The sequence below is a fragment of the Engystomops pustulosus genome, chromosome 9 (genome assembly GCF_040894005.1).
Source record: "Engystomops pustulosus chromosome 9, aEngPut4.maternal, whole genome shotgun sequence".
In the NCBI taxonomy this organism is placed as follows: Eukaryota; Metazoa; Chordata; class Amphibia; order Anura; family Leptodactylidae; genus Engystomops; species Engystomops pustulosus.
In genome coordinates, this window is record NC_092419.1 from 65,185,136 (window position 1) to 65,205,406 (window position 20,271).

The window sequence follows — 20,271 nt, forward strand, 5'->3', positions numbered from 1 at the left end:
AGAAGGTTCAAATTGAACAGCTGCTGTCAACGGCCATTCTAAGCTGAATGTGCCTGCTCTCGTCAGATCGCAGCAGCAATGCAGCTTAAGGCTTGGCAAGTACCAGCATGGGAGACTGGCTGGAAATCCCAAGTTCTGTTGACCTTTTTGAACCTGAAAATTGTGTTAGTTTTTCTATGAGATAGTAAAAGAAAGTTCAAATTGAACAGCTGCTGTCAACGGCCATTCTAAGCTGAATGTGCCTGCTCTCGTCAGATCGCAGCAGCAATGCAGCTTAAGGCTTGGCAAGTACCAGCATGGGAGACTGGCTGGGAATCCCAAGTTCCGTTTACCTTTCTGAACCTGAAAATTGTGTTAGTTTCTCTATGAGATAGTAAAAGAAGGTTCAAACTGAACAGCTGCTGTCAACGGCCATTCTAAGCTGAATGTGCCTGCTCTTGTCAGATCGCAGCAGCTTAAGGCTTGGCAAGTACCAGCATGGGAGACTGGCTGGGAATCCCAAGTTCCGTTTACCTTTTTGAACCTGAAAATTGTGTTAGTTTCTCTATGAGATAGTAAAAGAAGGTTCAAATTGAACAGCTGCTGTCAACGGCCATTCTAAGCTGAATGTGCCTGCTCTCGTCAGATCGCAGCAGCAATGCAGCTTAAGGCTTGGCAAGTACCAGCATGGGAGACTGGCTGGGAATCCCAAGTTCCGTTGACCTTTTTGAACCTGAAAATTGTGTTAGTTTCTCTATGAGATAGTAAAAGAAGGTTCAAACTGAACAGCTGCTGTCAACGGCCATTCTAAGCTGAATGTGCCTGCTCTCGTCAGATCGCAGCAGCAATGCAGCTTAAGGCTTGGCAAGTACCAGCATGGGAGACTGGCTGGGAATCCCAAGTTCCGTTGACCTTTTTGAACCTGAAAATTGTGTTAGTTTCTCTATGAGATAATAAAAGAAGGTTCAAATTGAACAGCTGCTGTCAACGGCCATTCTAAGCTGAATGTGCCTGCTCTCGTCAGATCGCAGCAGCAATGCAGCTTAAGGCTTGGCAAGTACCAGCATGGGAGACTGGCTGGGAATACCAAGTTCTGTTGACCTTTTTGAACCTGAAAATTGTGTTAGTTTCTCTATGAGATAGTAAAAGAAGGTTCAAATTGAACAGCTGCTGTCAACGGCCATTCTAAGCTGAATGTGCCTGCTCTTGTCAGATCGCCGCAGCTTAAGGCTTGGCAAGTACCAGCATGGGAGACTGGCTGGGAATCCCAAGTTCCGTTGACCTTTTTGAACCTGAAAATTGTGTTAGTTTCTCTATGAGATAGTAAAAGAAGGTTCAAATTGAACAGCTGCTGTCAACGGCCATTCTAAGCTGAATGTGCCTGCTCTCATCAGATCGCAGCAGCAATGCAGCTTAAGGCTTGGCAAGTACCAGCATGGGAGACTGGCTGGGAATCCCAAGTTCCGTTGACCTTTTTGAACCTGAAAATTGTGTTAGTTTCTCTATGAGATAGTAAAAGAAGGTTCAAATTGAAAAGCTGCTGTCAACGGCCATTCTAAGCTGAATGTGCCTGCTCTCGTCAGATCGCAGCAGCAATGCAGCTTAAGGCTTGGCAAGTACCAGCATGGGAGACTGGCTGGGAATCCCAAGTTCCGTTGACCTTTTTGAACCTGAAAATTGTTAGTTTCTCTGTCAAAGATGGTAAAAGAAGGTTCAAATTGAACAGCTGCTGTCAACGGCCATTCTAAGCTGAATGTGCCTGCTCTCGTCAGATCGCAGCAGCAATGCAGCTTAAGGCTTGGCAAGTACCAGCATGGGAGACTGGCTGCGAATCCCAAGTTCCGTTGACCTTTTTGAACCTGAAAATTGTGTTAGTTTCTCTATGAGATAGTAAAAGAAGGTTCAAACTGAACAGTTGCTGTCAACGGCCATTCTAAGCTGAATGTGCCTGCTCTCGTCAGATCGCAGCAGCAATGCAGCTTAAGGCTTGGCAAGTACCAGCATGGGAGACTGGCTGGGAATCCCAAGTTCCGTTGACCTTTTTGAACCTGAAAATTGTGTTACTTTCTCTATGAGATAGTAAAAGAAGGTTCAAATTGAACAGCTGCTGTCAACGGCCATTCTAAGCTGAATGAGCCTGCTCTCATCAGATCGCAGCAGCAATGCAGCTTAAGGCTTGGCAAGTACCAGCATGGGAGACTGGCTGGGAATCCCAACTTCTGTTGACCTTTTTGAACCTGAAAATTGTGTTAGTTTCTCTATGAGATAGTAAAAGAAGGTTCAAATTGAACAGCTGCTGTCAACGGCCATTCTAAGCTGAATGTGCCTGCTCTTGTGAGATCGCCGCAGCTTAAGGCTTGGCAAGTACCAGCATGGGAGACTGGCTGGGAATCCCAAGTTCCGTTGACCTTTTTGAACCTGAAAATTGTGTTAGTTTCTCTATGAGATAGTAAAAGAAGGTTCAAATTGAACAGCTGCTGTCCACGGCCATTCTAAGCTGAATGTGCCTGCTCTCATCAGATCGCAGCAGCAATGCAGCTTAAGGCTTGGCAAGTACCAGCATGGGAGACTGGCTGGGAATCCCAAGTTCCGTTGACCTTTTTGAACCTGAAAATTGTGTTAGTTTCTCTATGAGATAGTAAAAGAAGGTTCAAATTGAACAGCTGCTGTCAACGGCCATTCTAAGCTGAATGTGCCTGCTCTCATCAGATCGCAGCAGCAATGCAGCTTAAGGCTTGGCAAGTACCAGCATGGGAGACTGGCTGGGAATCCCAAGCTCCGTTGACCTTTTTGAACCTGAAAATTGTGTTAGTTTCTCTATGAGATAGTAAAAGAAGGTTCAAATTGAACAGCTGCTGTCAACGGCCATTCTAAGATGAATGTTCCTGCTCTCGTCAGATCGCAGCAGCAATGCAGCTTAAGGCTTGGCAAGTACCAGCATGGAGACTGGCTGGGAATCCCAAGTTCCGTTGACCTTTTTGAACCTGAAAATTGTGTTAGTTTCTCTATGAGATAGTAAAAGAAAGTAGAAATTAGGCAGCTGCTGTCAACGGCCATTCTAAGCTGAATGTGCCTGCTCTCGTCAGATCGCAGCAGCAATGCAGCTTAAGGCTTGGCAAGTACCAGCATGGGAGACTGGCTGCGAATCCCAAGTTCCGTTGACCTTTTTGAACCTGAAAATTGTGTTAGTTTCTCTATGAGATAGTAAAAGAAGGTTCAAATTGAACAGCTGCTGTCAACGGCAATTCTAAGCTGAATGTGCCTGCTCTCGTCAGATTGCAGCAGCAATGCAGCTTAAGGCTTGGCAAGTACCAGCATGGGAGACTGGCTGGGAATCCCAAGTTCCGTTGACCTTTTTGAACCTGAAAATTGTGTTAGTTTCTCTATGAGATAGTAAAAGAAGGTTCAAATTGAACAGCTGCTGTCAACGGCCATTTTAAGCTGAATGTGCCTGCTCTCGTCAGATCGCAGCAGCTTAAGGCTTGGCAAGTACCAGCATGGGAGACTGGCTGGGAATCCCAAGTTCCGTTGACCTTTTTGAACCTGAAAATTGTGTTAGTTTCTCTATGAGATAGTAAAAGAAGGTTCAAATTGAACAGCTGCTGTCAACGGCCATTCTAAGCTGAATGTGCCTGCTCTCGTCAGATCGCAGCAGCAATGCAGCTTAAGGCTTGGCAAGTACCAGCATGGGAGACTGGCTGGGAATCCCAAGTTCCGTTGACCTTTTTGAACCTGAAAATTGTGTTAGTTTCTCTATGAGATAGTAAAAGAAGGTTCAAATTGAACAGCTGCTGTCAACGGCCATTCTAAGCTGAATGTGCCTGCTCTCGTCAGATCGCAGCAGCAATGCAGCTTAAGGCTTGGCAAGTACCAGCATGGGAGACTGGCTGGGAATCCCAAGTTCTGTTGACCTTTTTGAACCTGAAAATTGTGTTAGTTTCTCTATGAGATAGTAAAAGAAGGTTCAAATTGAACAGCTGCTGTCAACGGCCATTCTAAGCTGAATGTGCCTGCTCTCGTCAGATCGCAGCAGCTTAAGGCTTGGCAAGTACCAGCATGGGAGACTGGCTGGGAATCCAGCAGCAATGTAGCTTAAGGCTTGGCAAGTACCAGCATGGGAGACTGGCTGCGAATCCCAAGTTCCGTTGACCTTTTTGAACCTGAAAATTGTGTTAGTTTCTCTATGAGATAGTAAAAGAAGTTTCAAATTGAACAGCTGCTGTCAACGGCAATTCTAAGCTGAATGTGCCTGCTCTCGTCAGATTGCAGCAGCAATGCAGCTTAAGGCTTGGCAAGTACCAGCATGGGAGACTGGCTGGGAATCCCAAGTTCCGTTGACCTTTTTGAACCTGAAAATTGTGTTAGTTTCTCTATGAGATAGTAAAAGAAGGTTCAAATTGAACAGCTGCTGTCAACGCCCATTCTAAGCTGAATGTGCCTGCTCTCGTCAGATCGCAGCAGCAATGCAGCTTAAGGCTTGGCAAGTACCAGCATGGGAGACTGGCTGCGAATCCCAAGTTCCGTTGACCTTTTTGAACCTGAAAATTGTGTTAGTTTCTCTATGAGATAGTAAAAGAAGGTTCAAATTGAACAGCTGCTGTCAACGGCAATTCTAAGCTGAATGTGCCTGCTCTCGTCAGATTGCAGCAGCAATGCAGCTTAAGGCTTGGCAAGTACCAGCATGGAGACTGGCTGGGAATCCCAAGTTCCGTTGACCTTTTTGAACCTGAAAATTGTGTTAGTTTCTCTATGAGATAGTAAAAGAAAGTAGAAATTAGGCAGCTGCTGTCAACGGCCATTCTAAGCTGAATGTGCCTGCTCTCGTCAGATCGCAGCAGCAATGCAGCTTAAGGCTTGGCAAGTACCAGCATGGGAGACTGGCTGCGAATCCCAAGTTCCGTTGACCTTTTTGAACCTGAAAATTGTGTTAGTTTCTCTATGAGATAGTAAAAGAAGGTTCAAATTGAACAGCTGCTGTCAACGGCAATTCTAAGCTGAATGTGCCTGCTCTCGTCAGATTGCAGCAGCAATGCAGCTTAAGGCTTGGCAAGTACCAGCATGGGAGACTGGCTGGGAATCCCAAGTTCCGTTGACCTTTTTGAACCTGAAAATTGTGTTAGTTTCTCTATGAGATAGTAAAAGAAGGTTCAAATTGAACAGCTGCTGTCAACGGCCATTTTAAGCTGAATGTGCCTGCTCTCGTCAGATCGCAGCAGCTTAAGGCTTGGCAAGTACCAGCATGGGAGACTGGCTGGGAATCCCAAGTTCCGTTGACCTTTTTGAACCTGAAAATTGTGTTAGTTTCTCTATGAGATAGTAAAAGAAGGTTCAAATTGAACAGCTGCTGTCAACGGCCATTCTAAGCTGAATGTGCCTGCTCTCGTCAGATCGCAACAGCAATGCAGCTTAAGGCTTGGCAAGTACCAGCATGGGAGACTGGCTGGGAATCCCAAGTTCCGTTGACCTTTTTGAACCTGAAAATTGTGTTAGTTTCTCTATGAGATAGTAAAAGAAGGTTCAAATTGAACAGCTGCTGTCAACGGCCATTCTAAGCTGAATGTGCCTGCTCTCGTCAGATCGCAGCAGCAATGCAGCTTAAGGCTTGGCAAGTACCAGCATGGGAGACTGGCTGGGAATCCCAAGTTCTGTTGACCTTTTTGAACCTGAAAATTGTGTTAGTTTCTCTATGAGATAGTAAAAGAAGGTTCAAATTGAACAGCTGCTGTCAACGGCCATTCTAAGCTGAATGTGCCTGCTCTCGTCAGATCGCAGCAGCTTAAGGCTTGGCAAGTACCAGCATGGGAGACTGGCTGGGAATCCAGCAGCAATGTAGCTTAAGGCTTGGCAAGTACCAGCATGGGAGACTGGCTGCGAATCCCAAGTTCCGTTGACCTTTTTGAACCTGAAAATTGTGTTAGTTTCTCTATGAGATAGTAAAAGAAGGTTCAAATTGAACAGCTGCTGTCAACGGCAATTCTAAGCTGAATGTGCCTGCTCTCGTCAGATTGCAGCAGCAATGCAGCTTAAGGCTTGGCAAGTACCAGCATGGGAGACTGGCTGGGAATCCCAAGTTCCGTTGACCTTTTTGAACCTGAAAATTGTGTTAGTTTCTCTATGAGATAGTAAAAGAAGGTTCAAATTGAACAGCTGCTGTCAACGGCCATTCTAAGCTGAATGTGCCTGCTCTCGTCAGATCGCAGCAGCAATGCAGCTTAAGGCTTGGCAAGTACCAGCATGGGAGACTGGCTGGGAATCCCAAGCTCCGTTGACCTTTTTGAACCTGAAAATTGTGTTAGTTTCTCTATGAGATAGTAAAAGAAGGTTCAAATTGAACAGCTGCTGTCAACGGCCATTCTAAGATGAATGTTCCTGCTCTCGTCAGATCGCAGCAGCAATGCAGCTTAAGGCTTGGCAAGTACCAGCATGGAGACTGGCTGGGAATCCCAAGTTCCGTTGACCTTTTTGAACCTGAAAATTGTGTTAGTTTCTCTATGAGATAGTAAAAGAAAGTAGAAATTAGGCAGCTGCTGTCAACGGCCATTCTAAGCTGAATGTGCCTGCTCTCGTCAGATCGCAGCAGCAATGCAGCTTAAGGCTTGGCAAGTACCAGCATGCGAGACTGGCTGCGAATCCCAAGTTCCGTTGACCTTTTTGAACCTGAAAATTGTGTTAGTTTCTCTATGAGATAGTAAAAGAAGGTTCAAATTGAACAGCTGCTGTCAACGGCAATTCTAAGCTGAATGTGCCTGCTCTCGTCAGATTGCAGCAGCAATGCAGCTTAAGGCTTGGCAAGTACCAGCATGGGAGACTGGCTGGGAATCCCAAGTTCCGTTGACCTTTTTGAACCTGAAAATTGTGTTAGTTTCTCTATGAGATAGTAAAAGAAGGTTCAAATTGAACAGCTGCTGTCAACGGCCATTTTAAGCTGAATGTGCCTGCTCTCGTCAGATCGCAGCAGCTTAAGGCTTGGCAAGTACCAGCATGGGAGACTGGCTGGGAATCCCAAGTTCCGTTGACCTTTTTGAACCTGAAAATTGTGTTAGTTTCTCTATGAGATAGTAAAAGAAGGTTCAAATTGAACAGCTGCTGTCAACGGCCATTCTAAGCTGAATGTGCCTGCTCTCGTCAGATCGCAGCAGCAATGCAGCTTAAGGCTTGGCAAGTACCAGCATGGGAGACTGGCTGGGAATCCCAAGTTCCGTTGACCTTTTTGAACCTGAAAATTGTGTTAGTTTCTCTATGAGATAGTAAAAGAAGGTTCAAATTGAACAGCTGCTGTCAACGGCCATTCTAAGCTGAATGTGCCTGCTCTCGTCAGATCGCAGCAGCAATGCAGCTTAAGGCTTGGCAAGTACCAGCATGGGAGACTGGCTGGGAATCCCAAGTTCTGTTGACCTTTTTGAACCTGAAAATTGTGTTAGTTTCTCTATGAGATAGTAAAAGAAGGTTTAAATTGAACAGCTGCTGTCAACGGCCATTCTAAGCTGAATGTGCCTGCTCTCGTCAGATCGCAGCAGCTTAAGGCTTGGCAAGTACCAGCATGGGAGACTGGCTGGGAATCCAGCAGCAATGTAGCTTAAGGCTTGGCAAGTACCAGCATGGGAGACTGGCTGGGAATCCCAAGTTCCGTTGACCTTTTTGAACCTGAAAATTGTGTTAGTTTCTCTATGAGATAGTAAAAGAAGGTTCAAATTGAACAGCTGCTGTCAACGGCCATTCTAAGCTGAATGTGCCTGCTCTCGTCAGATCGCAGCAGCAATGCAGCTTAAGGCTTGGCAAGTACCAGCATGGGAGACTGGCTGGAAATCCCAAGTTCTGTTGACCTTTTTGAACCTGAAAATTGTGTTAGTTTTTCTATGAGATAGTAAAAGAAAGTTCAAATTGAACAGCTGCTGTCAACGGCCATTCTAAGCTGAATGTGCCTGCTCTCGTCAGATCGCAGCAGCAATGCAGCTTAAGGCTTGGCAAGTACCAGCATGGGAGACTGGCTGGGAATCCCAAGTTCCGTTTACCTTTCTGAACCTGAAAATTGTGTTAGTTTCTCTATGAGATAGTAAAAGAAGGTTCAAACTGAACAGCTGCTGTCAACGGCCATTCTAAGCTGAATGTGCCTGCTCTTGTCAGATCGCAGCAGCTTAAGGCTTGGCAAGTACCAGCATGGGAGACTGGCTGCGAATCCCAAGTTCCGTTGACCTTTTTGAACCTGAAAATTGTGTTAGTTTCTCTATGAGATAGTAAAAGAAGGTTCAAATTGAACAGCTGCTGTCAACGGCAATTCTAAGCTGAATGTGCCTGCTCTCGTCAGATTGCAGCAGCAATGCAGCTTAAGGCTTGGCAAGTACCAGCATGGGAGACTGGCTGGGAATCCCAAGTTCCGTTGACCTTTTTGAACCTGAAAATTGTGTTAGTTTCTCTATGAGATAGTAAAAGAAGGTTCAAATTGAACAGCTGCTGTCAACGGCCATTCTAAGCTGAATGTGCCTGCTCTCGTCAGATCGCAGCAGCAATGCAGCTTAAGGCTTGGCAAGTACCAGCATGGGAGACTGGCTGGGAATCCCAAGTTCTGTTGACCTTTTTGAACCTGAAAATTGTGTTAGTTTCTCTATGAGATAGTAAAAGAAGGTTCAAATTGAACAGCTGCTGTCAACGGCCATTCTAAGCTGAATGTGCCTGCTCTCGTCAGATCGCAGCAGCTTAAGGCTTGGCAAGTACCAGCATGGGAGACTGGCTGGGAATCCAGCAGCAATGTAGCTTAAGGCTTGGCAAGTACCAGCATGGGAGACTGGCTGGGAATCCCAAGTTCCGTTGACCTTTTTGAACCTGAAAATTGTGTTAGTTTCTCTATGAGATAGTAAAAGAAGGTTCAAATTGAACAGCTGCTGTCAACGGCCATTCTAAGCTGAATGTGCCTGCTCTCGTCAGATCGCAGCAGCAATGCAGCTTAAGGCTTGGCAAGTACCAGCATGGGAGACTGGCTGGAAATCCCAAGTTCTGTTGACCTTTTTGAACCTGAAAATTGTGTTAGTTTTTCTATGAGATAGTAAAAGAAAGTTCAAATTGAACAGCTGCTGTCAACGGCCATTCTAAGCTGAATGTGCCTGCTCTCGTCAGATCGCAGCAGCAATGCAGCTTAAGGCTTGGCAAGTACCAGCATGGGAGACTGGCTGGGAATCCCAAGTTCCGTTTACCTTTCTGAACCTGAAAATTGTGTTAGTTTCTCTATGAGATAGTAAAAGAAGGTTCAAACTGAACAGCTGCTGTCAACGGCCATTCTAAGCTGAATGTGCCTGCTCTTGTCAGATCGCAGCAGCTTAAGGCTTGGCAAGTACCAGCATGGGAGACTGGCTGCGAATCCCAAGTTCCGTTGACCTTTTTGAACCTGAAAATTGTGTTAGTTTCTCTATGAGATAGTAAAAGAAGGTTCAAATTGAACAGCTGCTGTCAACGGCAATTCTAAGCTGAATGTGCCTGCTCTCGTCAGATTGCAGCAGCAATGCAGCTTAAGGCTTGGCAAGTACCAGCATGGGAGACTGGCTGGGAATCCCAAGTTCCGTTGACCTTTTTGAACCTGAAAATTGTGTTAGTTTCTCTATGAGATAGTAAAAGAAGGTTCAAATTGAACAGCTGCTGTCAACGGCCATTCTAAGCTGAATGTGCCTGCTCTCGTCAGATCGCAGCAGCAATGCAGCTTAAGGCTTGGCAAGTACCAGCATGGGAGACTGGCTGGGAATCCCAAGCTCCGTTGACCTTTTTGAACCTGAAAATTGTGTTAGTTTCTCTATGAGATAGTAAAAGAAGGTTCAAATTGAACAGCTGCTGTCAACGGCCATTCTAAGATGAATGTTCCTGCTCTCGTCAGATCGCAGCAGCAATGCAGCTTAAGGCTTGGCAAGTACCAGCATGGAGACTGGCTGGGAATCCCAAGTTCCGTTGACCTTTTTGAACCTGAAAATTGTGTTAGTTTCTCTATGAGATAGTAAAAGAAAGTAGAAATTAGGCAGCTGCTGTCAACGGCCATTCTAAGCTGAATGTGCCTGCTCTCGTCAGATCGCAGCAGCAATGCAGCTTAAGGCTTGGCAAGTACCAGCATGGGAGACTGGCTGCGAATCCCAAGTTCCGTTGACCTTTTTGAACCTGAAAATTGTGTTAGTTTCTCTATGAGATAGTAAAAGAAGGTTCAAATTGAACAGCTGCTGTCAACGGCAATTCTAAGCTGAATGTGCCTGCTCTCGTCAGATTGCAGCAGCAATGCAGCTTAAGGCTTGGCAAGTACCAGCATGGGAGACTGGCTGGGAATCCCAAGTTCCGTTGACCTTTTTGAACCTGAAAATTGTGTTAGTTTCTCTATGAGATAGTAAAAGAAGGTTCAAATTGAACAGCTGCTGTCAACGGCCATTTTAAGCTGAATGTGCCTGCTCTCGTCAGATCGCAGCAGCTTAAGGCTTGGCAAGTACCAGCATGGGAGACTGGCTGGGAATCCCAAGTTCCGTTGACCTTTTTGAACCTGAAAATTGTGTTAGTTTCTCTATGAGATAGTAAAAGAAGGTTCAAATTGAACAGCTGCTGTCAACGGCCATTCTAAGCTGAATGTGCCTGCTCTCGTCAGATCGCAGCAGCAATGCAGCTTAAGGCTTGGCAAGTACCAGCATGGGAGACTGGCTGGGAATCCCAAGTTCCGTTGACCTTTTTGAACCTGAAAATTGTGTTAGTTTCTCTATGAGATAGTAAAAGAAGGTTCAAATTGAACAGCTGCTGTCAACGGCCATTCTAAGCTGAATGTGCCTGCTCTCGTCAGATCGCAGCAGCAATGCAGCTTAAGGCTTGGCAAGTACCAGCATGGGAGAATGGCTGGGAATCCCAAGTTCTGTTGACCTTTTTGAACCTGAAAATTGTGTTAGTTTCTCTATGAGATAGTAAAAGAAGGTTCAAATTGAACAGCTGCTGTCAACGGCCATTCTAAGCTGAATGTGCCTGCTCTCGTCAGATCGCAGCAGCTTAAGGCTTGGCAAGTACCAGCATGGGAGACTGGCTGGGAATCCAGCAGCAATGTAGCTTAAGGCTTGGCAAGTACCAGCATGGGAGACTGGCTGGGAATCCCAAGTTCCGTTGACCTTTTTGAACCTGAAAATTGTGTTAGTTTCTCTATGAGATAGTAAAAGAAGGTTCAAATTGAACAGCTGCTGTCAACGGCCATTCTAAGCTGAATGTGCCTGCTCTCGTCAGATCGCAGCAGCAATGCAGCTTAAGGCTTGGCAAGTACCAGCATGGGAGACTGGCTGGAAATCCCAAGTTCTGTTGACCTTTTTGAACCTGAAAATTGTGTTAGTTTTTCTATGAGATAGTAAAAGAAAGTTCAAATTGAACAGCTGCTGTCAACGGCCATTCTAAGCTGAATGTGCCTGCTCTCGTCAGATCGCAGCAGCAATGCAGCTTAAGGCTTGGCAAGTACCAGCATGGGAGACTGGCTGGGAATCCCAAGTTCCGTTTACCTTTCTGAACCTGAAAATTGTGTTAGTTTCTCTATGAGATAGTAAAAGAAGGTTCAAACTGAACAGCTGCTGTCAACGGCCATTCTAAGCTGAATGTGCCTGCTCTTGTCAGATCGCAGCAGCTTAAGGCTTGGCAAGTACCAGCATGGGAGACTGGCTGGGAATCCCAAGTTCCGTTGACCTTTTTGAACCTGAAAATTGTGTTAGTTTCTCTATGAGATAGTAAAAGAAGGTTCAAATTGAACAGCTGCTGTCAACGGCCATTCTAAGCTGAATGTGCCTGCTCTCGTCAGATCGCAGCAGCAATGCAGCTTAAGGCTTGGCAAGTACCAGCATGGGAGACTGGCTGGGAATCCCAAGTTCCGTTGACCTTTTTGAACCTGAAAATTGTGTTAGTTTCTCTATGAGATAATAAAAGAAGGTTCAAATTGAACAGCTGCTGTCAACGGCCATTCTAAGCTGAATGTGCCTGCTCTCGTCAGATCGCAGCAGCAATGCAGATTAAGGCTTGGCAAGTACCAGCATGGGAGACTGGCTGGGAATCCCATGTTCTGTTGACCTTTTTGAACCTGAAAATTGTTAGTTTCTCTGTCAAAGATGGTAAAAGAAGGTTCAAATTGAACTGCTGCTGTCAACGGCCATTCTAAGCTGAATGTGCCTGCTCTCGTCGGATCGCAGCAGCAATGCAGCTTAAGGCTTGGCAAGTACCAACATGGGAGACTGGCTGGGAATCCCAAGTTCCGTTGACCTTTTTGAACCTGAAAATTGTGTTAGTTTCTCTATAAGATAGTAAAAGAAGGTTCAAACTGAACAGCTGCTGTCAACGGCCATTCTAAGCTGAATGTGCCTGCTCTCGTCAGATCGCAGCATCAATGCAGCTTAAGGCTTGGCAAGTACCAGCATGGGAGACTGGCTGGGAATCCCAAGTTCCGTTGACCTTTTTGAACCTGAAAATTGTTAGTTTCTCTGTCAAAGATGGTAAAAGAAGGTTCAAATTGAACAGCTGCTGTCAATGGCCATTCTAAGCTGAATGTGAGTGCTCTTGTCGGATCACAGCAGCGATGCGGCTTAAGGCTTGGCAAGTACCAGCATGGGAGACTGGCTGCGAATCCCAAGTTCCGTTGATCTTTTTGAACCTGAAAATTGTTAGTTTCTCTGTCAAAGATGGTAAAAGAAGGTTCAAACTAAACAGCTGCTGTCAACGGCCATTCTAAGCTGAATGTGCCTGCTCTCGTCAGATCGCAGCATCAATGCAGCTTAAGGCTTGGCAAGTACCAGCATGGGAGACTGGCTGGGAATCCCAAGTTCCGTTGACCTTTTTGAACCTGAAAATTGTGTTAGTTTCTCTATGAGATAGTAAAAGAAGGTTCAAATTGAACAGCTGCTGTCAACGGCCATTCTAAGATGAATGTGCCTGCTCTCGTCAGATCGCAGCAGCAATGCAGCTTAAGGCTTGGCAAGTACCAGCATGGGAGACTGGCTGTGAATCCCAAGTTCCGTTGACCTTTTTGAACCTGAAAATTGTGTTAGTTACTCTATGAGATAGTAAAAGAAGGTTCAAATTGAACAGCTGCTGTCAACGGCCATTCTAAGCTGAATGTGCGTGCTCTCCTCAGATCGCAGCAGCAATGCAGCTTAAAGCTTTGCAAGTACCAGCATGGGAGACTGGCTGGGAATCCCAAGTTCCGTTGACCTTTTTGAACCTGAAAATTGTGTTAGTTTCTCTATGAGATAGTAAAAGAAGGTTCAAACTGAACAGCTGCTGTCAACAGCCATTCTAAGCTGAATGTGCCTGCTCTTGTCAGATCGCAGCAGCAATGCAGCTTAAGGCTTGGCAAGTACCAGCATGGGAGACTGGCTGGGAATCCCAAGTTCCGTTGACCTTTTTGAACCTGAAAATTGTGTTAGTTTCTCTATGAGATAGTAAAAGAAGGTTCAAATTGAACAGCTGCTGTCAACGGCAATTCTAAGCTGAATGTGCCTGCTCTCGTCAGATTGCAGCAGCAATGCAGCTTAAGGCTTGGCAAGTACCAGCATGGGAGACTGGCTGGGAATCCCAAGTTCCGTTGACCTTTTTGAACCTGAAAATTGTGTTAGTTTCTCTATGAGATAGTAAAAGAAGGTTCAAATTGAACAGCTGCTGTCAACGGCCATTCTAAGCTGAATGTGCCTGCTCTCGTCAGATCGCAGCAGCAATGCAGCTTAAGGCTTGGCAAGTACCAGCATGGGAGACTGGCTGGGAATCCCAAGCTCCGTTGACCTTTTTGAACCTGAAAATTGTGTTAGTTTCTCTATGAGATAGTAAAAGAAGGTTCAAATTGAACAGCTGCTGTCAACGGCCATTCTAAGATGAATGTTCCTGCTCTCGTCAGATCGCAGCAGCAATGCAGCTTAAGGCTTGGCAAGTACCAGCATGGAGACTGGCTGGGAATCCCAAGTTCCGTTGACCTTTTTGAACCTGAAAATTGTGTTAGTTTCTCTATGAGATAGTAAAAGAAAGTAGAAATTAGGCAGCTGCTGTCAACGGCCATTCTAAGCTGAATGTGCCTGCTCTCGTCAGATCGCAGCAGCAATGCAGCTTAAGGCTTGGCAAGTACCAGCATGGGAGACTGGCTGCGAATCCCAAGTTCCGTTGACCTTTTTGAACCTGAAAATTGTGTTAGTTTCTCTATGAGATAGTAAAAGAAGGTTCAAATTGAACAGCTGCTGTCAACGGCAATTCTAAGCTGAATGTGCCTGCTCTCGTCAGATTGCAGCAGCAATGCAGCTTAAGGCTTGGCAAGTACCAGCATGGGAGACTGGCTGGGAATCCCAAGTTCCGTTGACCTTTTTGAACCTGAAAATTGTGTTAGTTTCTCTATGAGATAGTAAAAGAAGGTTCAAATTGAACAGCTGCTGTCAACGGCCATTTTAAGCTGAATGTGCCTGCTCTCCTCAGATCGCAGCAGCTTAAGGCTTGGCAAGTACCAGCATGGGAGACTGGCTGGGAATCCCAAGTTCCGTTGACCTTTTTGAACCTGAAAATTGTGTTAGTTTCTCTATGAGATAGTAAAAGAAGGTTCAAATTGAACAGCTGCTGTCAACGGCCATTCTAAGCTGAATGTGCCTGCTCTCGTCAGATCGCAGCAGCAATGCAGCTTAAGGCTTGGCAAGTACCAGCATGGGAGACTGGCTGGGAATCCCAAGTTCCGTTGACCTTTTTGAACCTGAAAATTGTGTTAGTTTCTCTATGAGATAGTAAAAGAAGGTTCAAATTGAACAGCTGCTGTCAACGGCCATTCTAAGCTGAATGTGCCTGCTCTCGTCAGATCGCAGCAGCAATGCAGCTTAAGGCTTGGCAAGTACCAGCATGGGAGACTGGCTGGGAATCCCAAGTTCTGTTGACCTTTTTGAACCTGAAAATTGTGTTAGTTTCTCTATGAGATAGTAAAAGAAGGTTCAAATTGAACAGCTGCTGTCAACGGCCATTCTAAGCTGAATGTGCCTGCTCTCGTCAGATCGCAGCAGCTTAAGGCTTGGCAAGTACCAGCATGGGAGACTGGCTGGGAATCCAGCAGCAATGTAGCTTAAGGCTTGGCAAGTACCAGCATGGGAGACTGGCTGGGAATCCCAAGTTCCGTTGACCTTTTTGAACCTGAAAATTGTGTTAGTTTCTCTATGAGATAGTAAAAGAAGGTTCAAATTGAACAGCTGCTGTCAACGGCCATTCTAAGCTGAATGTGCCTGCTCTCGTCAGATCGCAGCAGCAATGCAGCTTAAGGCTTGGCAAGTACCAGCATGGGAGACTGGCTGGAAATCCCAAGTTCTGTTGACCTTTTTGAACCTGAAAATTGTGTTAGTTTTTCTATGAGATAGTAAAAGAAAGTTCAAATTGAACAGCTGCTGTCAACGGCCATTCTAAGCTGAATGTGCCTGCTCTCGTCAGATCGCAGCAGCAATGCAGCTTAAGGCTTGGCAAGTACCAGCATGGGAGACTGGCTGGGAATCCCAAGTTCCGTTTACCTTTCTGAACCTGAAAATTGTGTTAGTTTCTCTATGAGATAGTAAAAGAAGGTTCAAACTGAACAGCTGCTGTCAACGGCCATTCTAAGCTGAATGTGCCTGCTCTTGTCAGATCGCAGCAGCTTAAGGCTTGGCAAGTACCAGCATGGGAGACTGGCTGCGAATCCCAAGTTCCGTTGACCTTTTTGAACCTGAAAATTGTGTTAGTTTCTCTATGAGATAGTAAAAGAAGGTTCAAATTGAACAGCTGCTGTCAACGGCAATTCTAAGCTGAATGTGCCTGCTCTCGTCAGATTGCAGCAGCAATGCAGCTTAAGGCTTGGCAAGTACCAGCATGGGAGACTGGCTGGGAATCCCAAGTTCCGTTGACCTTTATGAACCTGAAAATTGTGTTAGTTTCTCTATGAGATAGTAAAAGAAGGTTCAAATTGAACAGCTGCTGTCAACGGCCATTCTAAGCTGAATGTGCCTGCTCTCGTCAGATCGCAGCAGCAATGCAGCTTAAGGCTTGGCAAGTACCAGCATGGGAGACTGGCTGGGAATCCCAAGTTCCGTTGACCTTTTTGAACCTGAAAATTGTGTTAGTTTCTCTATGAGATAGTAAAAGAAGGTTCAAATTGAACAGCTGCTGTCAACGGCCATTCTAAGCTGAATGTGCCTGCTCTCGTCAGATCGCAGCAGCAATGCAGCTTAAGGCTTGGCAAGTACCAGCATGGGAGACTGGCTGGGAATCCCAAGTTCTGTCGACCTTTTTGAACCTGAAAATTGTGTTAGTTTCTCTATGAGATAGTAAAAGAAGGTTCAAATTGAACAGCTGCTGTCAACGGCCATTCTAAGCTGAATGTGCCTGCTCTCGTCAGATCGCAGCAGCTTAAGGCTTGGCAAGTACCAGCATGGGAGACTGGCTGGGAATCCAGCAGCAATGTAGCTTAAGGCTTGGCAAGTACCAGCATGGGAGACTGGCTGGGAATCCCAAGTTCCGTTGACCTTTTTGAACCTGAAAATTGTGTTAGTTTCTCTATGAGATAGTAAAAGAAGGTTCAAATTGAACAGCTGCTGTCAACGGCCATTCTAAGCTGAATGTGCCTGCTCTCGTCAGATCGCAGCAGCAATGCAGCTTAAGGCTTGGCAAGTACCAGCATGGGAGACTGGCTGGAAATCCCAAGTTCTGTTGACCTTTTTGAACCTGAAAATTGTGTTAGTTTTTCTATGAAATAGTAAAAGAAAGTTCAAATTGAACAGCTGCTGTCAACGGCCATTCTAAGCTGAATGTGCCTGCTCTCGTCAGATCGCAGCAGCAATGCAGCTTAAGGCTTGGCAAGTACCAGCATGGGAGACTGGCTGGGAATCCCAAGTTCCGTTTACCTTTCTGAACCTGAAAATTGTGTTAGTTTCTCTATGAGATAGTAAAAGAAGGTTCAAACTGAACAGCTGCTGTCAACGGCCATTCTAAGCTGAATGTGCCTGCTCTTGTCAGATCGCAGCAGCTTAAGGCTTGGCAAGTACCAGCATGGGAGACTGGCTGCGAATCCCAAGTTCCGTTGACCTTTTTGAACCTGAAAATTGTGTTAGTTTCTCTATGAGATAGTAAAAGAAGGTTCAAATTGAACAGCTGCTGTCAACGGCAATTCTAAGCTGAATGTGCCTGCTCTCGTCAGATTGCAGCAGCAATGCAGCTTAAGGCTTGGCAAGTACCAGCATGGGAGACTGGCTGGGAATCCCAAGTTCCGTTGACCTTTTTGAACCTGAAAATTGTGTTAGTTTCTCTATGAGATAGTAAAAGAAGGTTCAAATTGAACAGCTGCTGTCAACGGCCATTCTAAGCTGAATGTGCCTGCTCTCGTCAGATCGCAGCAGCAATGCAGCTTAAGGCTTGGCAAGTACCAGCATGGGAGACTGGCTGGGAATCCCAAGCTCCGTTGACCTTTTTGAACCTGAAAATTGTGTTAGTTTCTCTATGAGATAGTAAAAGAAGGTTCAAATTGAACAGCTGCTGTCAACGGCCATTCTAAGATGAATGTTCCTGCTCTCGTCAGATCGCAGCAGCAATGCAGCTTAAGGCTTGGCAAGTACCAGCATGGAGACTGGCTGGGAATCCCAAGTTCCGTTGACCTTTTTGAACCTGAAAATTGTGTTAGTTTCTCTATGAGATAGTAAAAGAAAGTAGAAATTAGGCAGCTGCTGTCAACGGCCATTCTAAGCTGAATGTGCCTGCTCTCGTCAGATCGCAGCAGCAATGCAGCTTAAGGCTTGGCAAGTACCAGCATGGGAGACTGGCTGCGAATCCCAAGTTCCGTTGACCTTTTTGAACCTGAAAATTGTGTTAGTTTCTCTATGAGATAGTAAAAGAAGGTTCAAATTGAACAGCTGCTGTCAACGGCAATTCTAAGCTGAATGTGCCTGCTCTCGTCAGATTGCAGCAGCAATGCAGCTTAAGGCTTGGCAAGTACCAGCATGGGAGACTGGCTGGGAATCCCAAGTTCCGTTGACCTTTTTGAACCTGAAAATTGTGTAAGTTTCTCTATGAGATAGTAAAAGAAGGTTCAAATTGAACAGCTGCTGTCAACGGCCATTTTAAGCTGAATGTGCCTGCTCTCGTCAGATCGCAGCAGCTTAAGGCTTGGCAAGTACCAGCATGGGAGACTGGCTGGGAATCCCAAGTTCCGTTGACCTTTTTGAACCTGAAAATTGTGTTAGTTTCTCTATGAGATAGTAAAAGAAGGTTCAAATTGAACAGCTGCTGTCAACGGCCATTCTAAGCTGAATGTGCCTGCTCTCGTCAGATCGCAGCAGCTTAAGGCTTGGCAAGTACCAGCATGGGAGACTGGCTGGGAATCCAGCAGCAATGTAGCTTAAGGCTTGGCAAGTACCAGCATGGGAGACTGGCTGGGAATCCCAAGTTCCGTTGACCTTTTTGAACCTGAAAATTGTGTTAGTTTCTCTATGAGATAGTAAAAGAAGGTTCAAATTGAACAGCTGCTGTCAACGGCCATTCTAAGCTGAATGTGCCTGCTCTCGTCAGATCGCAGCAGCAATGCAGCTTAAGGCTTGGCAAGTACCAGCATGGGAGACTGGCTGGAAATCCCAAGTTCTGTTGACCTTTTTGAACCTGAAAATTGTGTTAGTTTTTCTATGAGATAGTAAAAGAAAGTTCAAATTGAACAGCTGCTGTCAACGGCCATTCTAAGCTGAATGTGCCTGCTCTCGTCAGATCGCAGCAGCAATGCAGCTTAAGGCTTGGCAAGTACCAGCATGGGAGACTGGCTGGGAATCCCAAGTTCCGTTTACCTTTCTGAACCTGAAAATTGTGTTAGTTTCTCTATGAGATAGTAAAAGAAGGTTCAAACTGAACAGCTGCTGTCAACGGCCATTCTAAGCTGAATGTGCCTGCTCTTGTCAGATCGCAGCAGCTTAAGGCTTGGCAAGTACCAGCATGGGAGACTGGCTGGGAATCCCAAGTTCCGTTGACCTTTTTGAACCTGAAAATTGTGTTAGTTTCTCTATGAGATAGTAAAAGAAGGTTCAAATTGAACAGCTGCTGTCAACGGCCATTCTAAGCTGAATGTGCCTGCTCTCGTCAGATCGCAGCAGCAATGCAGCTTAAGGCTTGGCAAGTACCAGCATGGGAGACTGGCTGGGAATCCCAAGTTCCGTTGACCTTTTTGAACCTGAAAATTGTGTTAGTTTCTCTATGAGATAATAAAAGAAGGTTCAAATTGAACAGCTGCTGTCAACGGCCATTCTAAGCTGAATGTGCGTGCTCTCGTCAGATCGCAGCAGCAATGCAGCTTAAGGCTTGGCAAGTACCAGCATGGGAGACTGGCTGGGAATACCAAGTTCTGTTGACCTTTTTGAACCTGAAAATTGTGTTAGTTTTTCTATGAGATAGTAAAAGAAGGTTCAAATTGAACAGCTGCTGTCAACGGCCATTCTAAGCTGAATGTGCCTGCTCTCGTCAGATCGCAGCAGCAATGCAGATTAAGGCTTGGCAAGTACCAGCATGGGAGACTGGCTGGGAATCCCATGTTCTGTTGACCTTTTTGAACCTGAAAATTGTTAGTTTCTCTGTCAAAGATGGTAAAAGAAGGTTCAAATTGAACTGCTGCTGTCAACGGCCATTCTAAGCTGAATGTGCCTGCTCTCGTCGGATCGCAGCAGCAATGCAGCTTAAGGCTTGGCAAGTACCAACATGGGAGACTGGCTGGGAATCCCAAGTTCCGTTGACCTTTTTGAACCTGAAAATTGTGTTAGTTTCTCTATAAGATAGTAAAAGAAGGTTCAAACTGAACAGCTGCTGTCAACGGCCATTCTAAGCTGAATGTGCCTGCTCTCGTCAGATCGCAGCATCAATGCAGCTTAAGGCTTGGCAAGTACCAGCATGGGAGACTGGCTGGGAATCCCAAGTTCCGTTGACCTTTTTGAACCTGAAAATTGTTAGTTTCTCTGTCAAAGATGGTAAAAGAAGGTTCAAATTGAACAGCTGCTGTCAATGGCCATTCTAAGCTGAATGTGAGTGCTCTTGTCGGATCACAGCAGCGATGCGGCTTAAGGCTTGGCAAGTACCAGCATGGGAGACTGGCTGCGAATCCCAAGTTCCGTTGATCTTTTTGAACCTGAAAATTGTTAGTTTCTCTGTCAAAGATGGTAAAAGAAGGTTCAAACTAAACAGCTGCTGTCAACGGCCATTCTAAGCTGAATGTGCCTGCTCTCGTCAGATCGCAGCATCAATGCAGCTTAAGGCTTGGCAAGTACCAGCATGGGAGACTGGCTGGGAATCCCAAGTTCCGTTGACCTTTTTGAA

At 45.7% G+C, this 20,271-nt stretch overlaps 73 pseudogenes; all 73 read left to right on the forward strand.

The window, feature by feature from the left end:
- Positions 1-25: 25 nt before the first annotated feature.
- LOC140090622 (5S ribosomal RNA) lies at positions 26-144 on the forward strand (annotated as a pseudogene).
- A 70-nt stretch (positions 145-214) lies between these two features.
- LOC140086063 (5S ribosomal RNA) lies at positions 215-333 on the forward strand (annotated as a pseudogene).
- A 251-nt stretch (positions 334-584) lies between these two features.
- Positions 585-703, forward strand: LOC140097550 (5S ribosomal RNA; annotated as a pseudogene).
- A 70-nt stretch (positions 704-773) lies between these two features.
- LOC140097562 (5S ribosomal RNA) lies at positions 774-892 on the forward strand (annotated as a pseudogene).
- A 70-nt stretch (positions 893-962) lies between these two features.
- LOC140086584 (5S ribosomal RNA) lies at positions 963-1,081 on the forward strand (annotated as a pseudogene).
- A 251-nt stretch (positions 1,082-1,332) lies between these two features.
- LOC140099171 (5S ribosomal RNA) lies at positions 1,333-1,451 on the forward strand (annotated as a pseudogene).
- Positions 1,452-1,521: 70 nt separating this feature from the next.
- LOC140097574 (5S ribosomal RNA) lies at positions 1,522-1,640 on the forward strand (annotated as a pseudogene).
- Positions 1,641-1,710: 70 nt separating this feature from the next.
- Positions 1,711-1,829, forward strand: LOC140088232 (5S ribosomal RNA; annotated as a pseudogene).
- Positions 1,830-1,899: 70 nt separating this feature from the next.
- On the forward strand, positions 1,900-2,018 carry LOC140097586 (5S ribosomal RNA; annotated as a pseudogene).
- Positions 2,019-2,088: 70 nt separating this feature from the next.
- On the forward strand, positions 2,089-2,207 carry LOC140097469 (5S ribosomal RNA; annotated as a pseudogene).
- Positions 2,208-2,458: 251 nt separating this feature from the next.
- Positions 2,459-2,577, forward strand: LOC140083363 (5S ribosomal RNA; annotated as a pseudogene).
- A 70-nt stretch (positions 2,578-2,647) lies between these two features.
- LOC140081724 (5S ribosomal RNA) lies at positions 2,648-2,766 on the forward strand (annotated as a pseudogene).
- Positions 2,767-3,024: 258 nt separating this feature from the next.
- Positions 3,025-3,143, forward strand: LOC140088234 (5S ribosomal RNA; annotated as a pseudogene).
- Positions 3,144-3,213: 70 nt separating this feature from the next.
- On the forward strand, positions 3,214-3,332 carry LOC140093630 (5S ribosomal RNA; annotated as a pseudogene).
- Positions 3,333-3,583: 251 nt separating this feature from the next.
- Positions 3,584-3,702, forward strand: LOC140097598 (5S ribosomal RNA; annotated as a pseudogene).
- Positions 3,703-3,772: 70 nt separating this feature from the next.
- On the forward strand, positions 3,773-3,891 carry LOC140079531 (5S ribosomal RNA; annotated as a pseudogene).
- A 309-nt stretch (positions 3,892-4,200) lies between these two features.
- LOC140093632 (5S ribosomal RNA) lies at positions 4,201-4,319 on the forward strand (annotated as a pseudogene).
- Positions 4,320-4,389: 70 nt separating this feature from the next.
- LOC140098393 (5S ribosomal RNA) lies at positions 4,390-4,508 on the forward strand (annotated as a pseudogene).
- A 258-nt stretch (positions 4,509-4,766) lies between these two features.
- Positions 4,767-4,885, forward strand: LOC140088236 (5S ribosomal RNA; annotated as a pseudogene).
- A 70-nt stretch (positions 4,886-4,955) lies between these two features.
- Positions 4,956-5,074, forward strand: LOC140093633 (5S ribosomal RNA; annotated as a pseudogene).
- A 251-nt stretch (positions 5,075-5,325) lies between these two features.
- LOC140085917 (5S ribosomal RNA) lies at positions 5,326-5,444 on the forward strand (annotated as a pseudogene).
- A 70-nt stretch (positions 5,445-5,514) lies between these two features.
- Positions 5,515-5,633, forward strand: LOC140079532 (5S ribosomal RNA; annotated as a pseudogene).
- Positions 5,634-5,942: 309 nt separating this feature from the next.
- On the forward strand, positions 5,943-6,061 carry LOC140093634 (5S ribosomal RNA; annotated as a pseudogene).
- A 70-nt stretch (positions 6,062-6,131) lies between these two features.
- Positions 6,132-6,250, forward strand: LOC140083614 (5S ribosomal RNA; annotated as a pseudogene).
- Positions 6,251-6,697: 447 nt separating this feature from the next.
- Positions 6,698-6,816, forward strand: LOC140093636 (5S ribosomal RNA; annotated as a pseudogene).
- A 251-nt stretch (positions 6,817-7,067) lies between these two features.
- LOC140097610 (5S ribosomal RNA) lies at positions 7,068-7,186 on the forward strand (annotated as a pseudogene).
- A 70-nt stretch (positions 7,187-7,256) lies between these two features.
- On the forward strand, positions 7,257-7,375 carry LOC140079533 (5S ribosomal RNA; annotated as a pseudogene).
- Positions 7,376-7,684: 309 nt separating this feature from the next.
- Positions 7,685-7,803, forward strand: LOC140090623 (5S ribosomal RNA; annotated as a pseudogene).
- A 70-nt stretch (positions 7,804-7,873) lies between these two features.
- On the forward strand, positions 7,874-7,992 carry LOC140086065 (5S ribosomal RNA; annotated as a pseudogene).
- Positions 7,993-8,243: 251 nt separating this feature from the next.
- LOC140093637 (5S ribosomal RNA) lies at positions 8,244-8,362 on the forward strand (annotated as a pseudogene).
- A 70-nt stretch (positions 8,363-8,432) lies between these two features.
- On the forward strand, positions 8,433-8,551 carry LOC140079534 (5S ribosomal RNA; annotated as a pseudogene).
- Positions 8,552-8,860: 309 nt separating this feature from the next.
- On the forward strand, positions 8,861-8,979 carry LOC140090626 (5S ribosomal RNA; annotated as a pseudogene).
- A 70-nt stretch (positions 8,980-9,049) lies between these two features.
- On the forward strand, positions 9,050-9,168 carry LOC140086066 (5S ribosomal RNA; annotated as a pseudogene).
- A 251-nt stretch (positions 9,169-9,419) lies between these two features.
- LOC140093638 (5S ribosomal RNA) lies at positions 9,420-9,538 on the forward strand (annotated as a pseudogene).
- A 70-nt stretch (positions 9,539-9,608) lies between these two features.
- On the forward strand, positions 9,609-9,727 carry LOC140083615 (5S ribosomal RNA; annotated as a pseudogene).
- A 258-nt stretch (positions 9,728-9,985) lies between these two features.
- On the forward strand, positions 9,986-10,104 carry LOC140088237 (5S ribosomal RNA; annotated as a pseudogene).
- A 70-nt stretch (positions 10,105-10,174) lies between these two features.
- Positions 10,175-10,293, forward strand: LOC140093639 (5S ribosomal RNA; annotated as a pseudogene).
- Positions 10,294-10,544: 251 nt separating this feature from the next.
- On the forward strand, positions 10,545-10,663 carry LOC140097622 (5S ribosomal RNA; annotated as a pseudogene).
- Positions 10,664-10,733: 70 nt separating this feature from the next.
- LOC140095035 (5S ribosomal RNA) lies at positions 10,734-10,852 on the forward strand (annotated as a pseudogene).
- Positions 10,853-11,161: 309 nt separating this feature from the next.
- LOC140090627 (5S ribosomal RNA) lies at positions 11,162-11,280 on the forward strand (annotated as a pseudogene).
- A 70-nt stretch (positions 11,281-11,350) lies between these two features.
- Positions 11,351-11,469, forward strand: LOC140086068 (5S ribosomal RNA; annotated as a pseudogene).
- A 251-nt stretch (positions 11,470-11,720) lies between these two features.
- Positions 11,721-11,839, forward strand: LOC140097635 (5S ribosomal RNA; annotated as a pseudogene).
- Positions 11,840-11,909: 70 nt separating this feature from the next.
- Positions 11,910-12,028, forward strand: LOC140095764 (5S ribosomal RNA; annotated as a pseudogene).
- A 70-nt stretch (positions 12,029-12,098) lies between these two features.
- Positions 12,099-12,217, forward strand: LOC140085438 (5S ribosomal RNA; annotated as a pseudogene).
- Positions 12,218-12,287: 70 nt separating this feature from the next.
- On the forward strand, positions 12,288-12,406 carry LOC140084147 (5S ribosomal RNA; annotated as a pseudogene).
- Positions 12,407-12,665: 259 nt separating this feature from the next.
- On the forward strand, positions 12,666-12,784 carry LOC140084148 (5S ribosomal RNA; annotated as a pseudogene).
- Positions 12,785-12,854: 70 nt separating this feature from the next.
- Positions 12,855-12,973, forward strand: LOC140095503 (5S ribosomal RNA; annotated as a pseudogene).
- Positions 12,974-13,232: 259 nt separating this feature from the next.
- LOC140097831 (5S ribosomal RNA) lies at positions 13,233-13,351 on the forward strand (annotated as a pseudogene).
- A 70-nt stretch (positions 13,352-13,421) lies between these two features.
- LOC140093640 (5S ribosomal RNA) lies at positions 13,422-13,540 on the forward strand (annotated as a pseudogene).
- A 70-nt stretch (positions 13,541-13,610) lies between these two features.
- Positions 13,611-13,729, forward strand: LOC140083616 (5S ribosomal RNA; annotated as a pseudogene).
- Positions 13,730-13,987: 258 nt separating this feature from the next.
- LOC140088238 (5S ribosomal RNA) lies at positions 13,988-14,106 on the forward strand (annotated as a pseudogene).
- Positions 14,107-14,176: 70 nt separating this feature from the next.
- Positions 14,177-14,295, forward strand: LOC140093641 (5S ribosomal RNA; annotated as a pseudogene).
- A 251-nt stretch (positions 14,296-14,546) lies between these two features.
- Positions 14,547-14,665, forward strand: LOC140097647 (5S ribosomal RNA; annotated as a pseudogene).
- A 70-nt stretch (positions 14,666-14,735) lies between these two features.
- Positions 14,736-14,854, forward strand: LOC140079535 (5S ribosomal RNA; annotated as a pseudogene).
- A 309-nt stretch (positions 14,855-15,163) lies between these two features.
- Positions 15,164-15,282, forward strand: LOC140090628 (5S ribosomal RNA; annotated as a pseudogene).
- A 70-nt stretch (positions 15,283-15,352) lies between these two features.
- Positions 15,353-15,471, forward strand: LOC140086069 (5S ribosomal RNA; annotated as a pseudogene).
- A 251-nt stretch (positions 15,472-15,722) lies between these two features.
- LOC140093642 (5S ribosomal RNA) lies at positions 15,723-15,841 on the forward strand (annotated as a pseudogene).
- Positions 15,842-15,911: 70 nt separating this feature from the next.
- LOC140097661 (5S ribosomal RNA) lies at positions 15,912-16,030 on the forward strand (annotated as a pseudogene).
- A 70-nt stretch (positions 16,031-16,100) lies between these two features.
- LOC140087047 (5S ribosomal RNA) lies at positions 16,101-16,219 on the forward strand (annotated as a pseudogene).
- A 309-nt stretch (positions 16,220-16,528) lies between these two features.
- Positions 16,529-16,647, forward strand: LOC140090629 (5S ribosomal RNA; annotated as a pseudogene).
- A 70-nt stretch (positions 16,648-16,717) lies between these two features.
- Positions 16,718-16,836, forward strand: LOC140086070 (5S ribosomal RNA; annotated as a pseudogene).
- A 251-nt stretch (positions 16,837-17,087) lies between these two features.
- Positions 17,088-17,206, forward strand: LOC140093644 (5S ribosomal RNA; annotated as a pseudogene).
- A 70-nt stretch (positions 17,207-17,276) lies between these two features.
- LOC140083618 (5S ribosomal RNA) lies at positions 17,277-17,395 on the forward strand (annotated as a pseudogene).
- Positions 17,396-17,653: 258 nt separating this feature from the next.
- Positions 17,654-17,772, forward strand: LOC140088239 (5S ribosomal RNA; annotated as a pseudogene).
- Positions 17,773-17,842: 70 nt separating this feature from the next.
- On the forward strand, positions 17,843-17,961 carry LOC140093645 (5S ribosomal RNA; annotated as a pseudogene).
- Positions 17,962-18,451: 490 nt separating this feature from the next.
- Positions 18,452-18,570, forward strand: LOC140090630 (5S ribosomal RNA; annotated as a pseudogene).
- A 70-nt stretch (positions 18,571-18,640) lies between these two features.
- LOC140086071 (5S ribosomal RNA) lies at positions 18,641-18,759 on the forward strand (annotated as a pseudogene).
- Positions 18,760-19,010: 251 nt separating this feature from the next.
- On the forward strand, positions 19,011-19,129 carry LOC140097673 (5S ribosomal RNA; annotated as a pseudogene).
- A 70-nt stretch (positions 19,130-19,199) lies between these two features.
- LOC140086841 (5S ribosomal RNA) lies at positions 19,200-19,318 on the forward strand (annotated as a pseudogene).
- A 70-nt stretch (positions 19,319-19,388) lies between these two features.
- LOC140095767 (5S ribosomal RNA) lies at positions 19,389-19,507 on the forward strand (annotated as a pseudogene).
- Positions 19,508-19,577: 70 nt separating this feature from the next.
- On the forward strand, positions 19,578-19,696 carry LOC140085439 (5S ribosomal RNA; annotated as a pseudogene).
- A 70-nt stretch (positions 19,697-19,766) lies between these two features.
- LOC140084149 (5S ribosomal RNA) lies at positions 19,767-19,885 on the forward strand (annotated as a pseudogene).
- Positions 19,886-20,144: 259 nt separating this feature from the next.
- On the forward strand, positions 20,145-20,263 carry LOC140084150 (5S ribosomal RNA; annotated as a pseudogene).
- Positions 20,264-20,271: the final 8 nt, after the last annotated feature.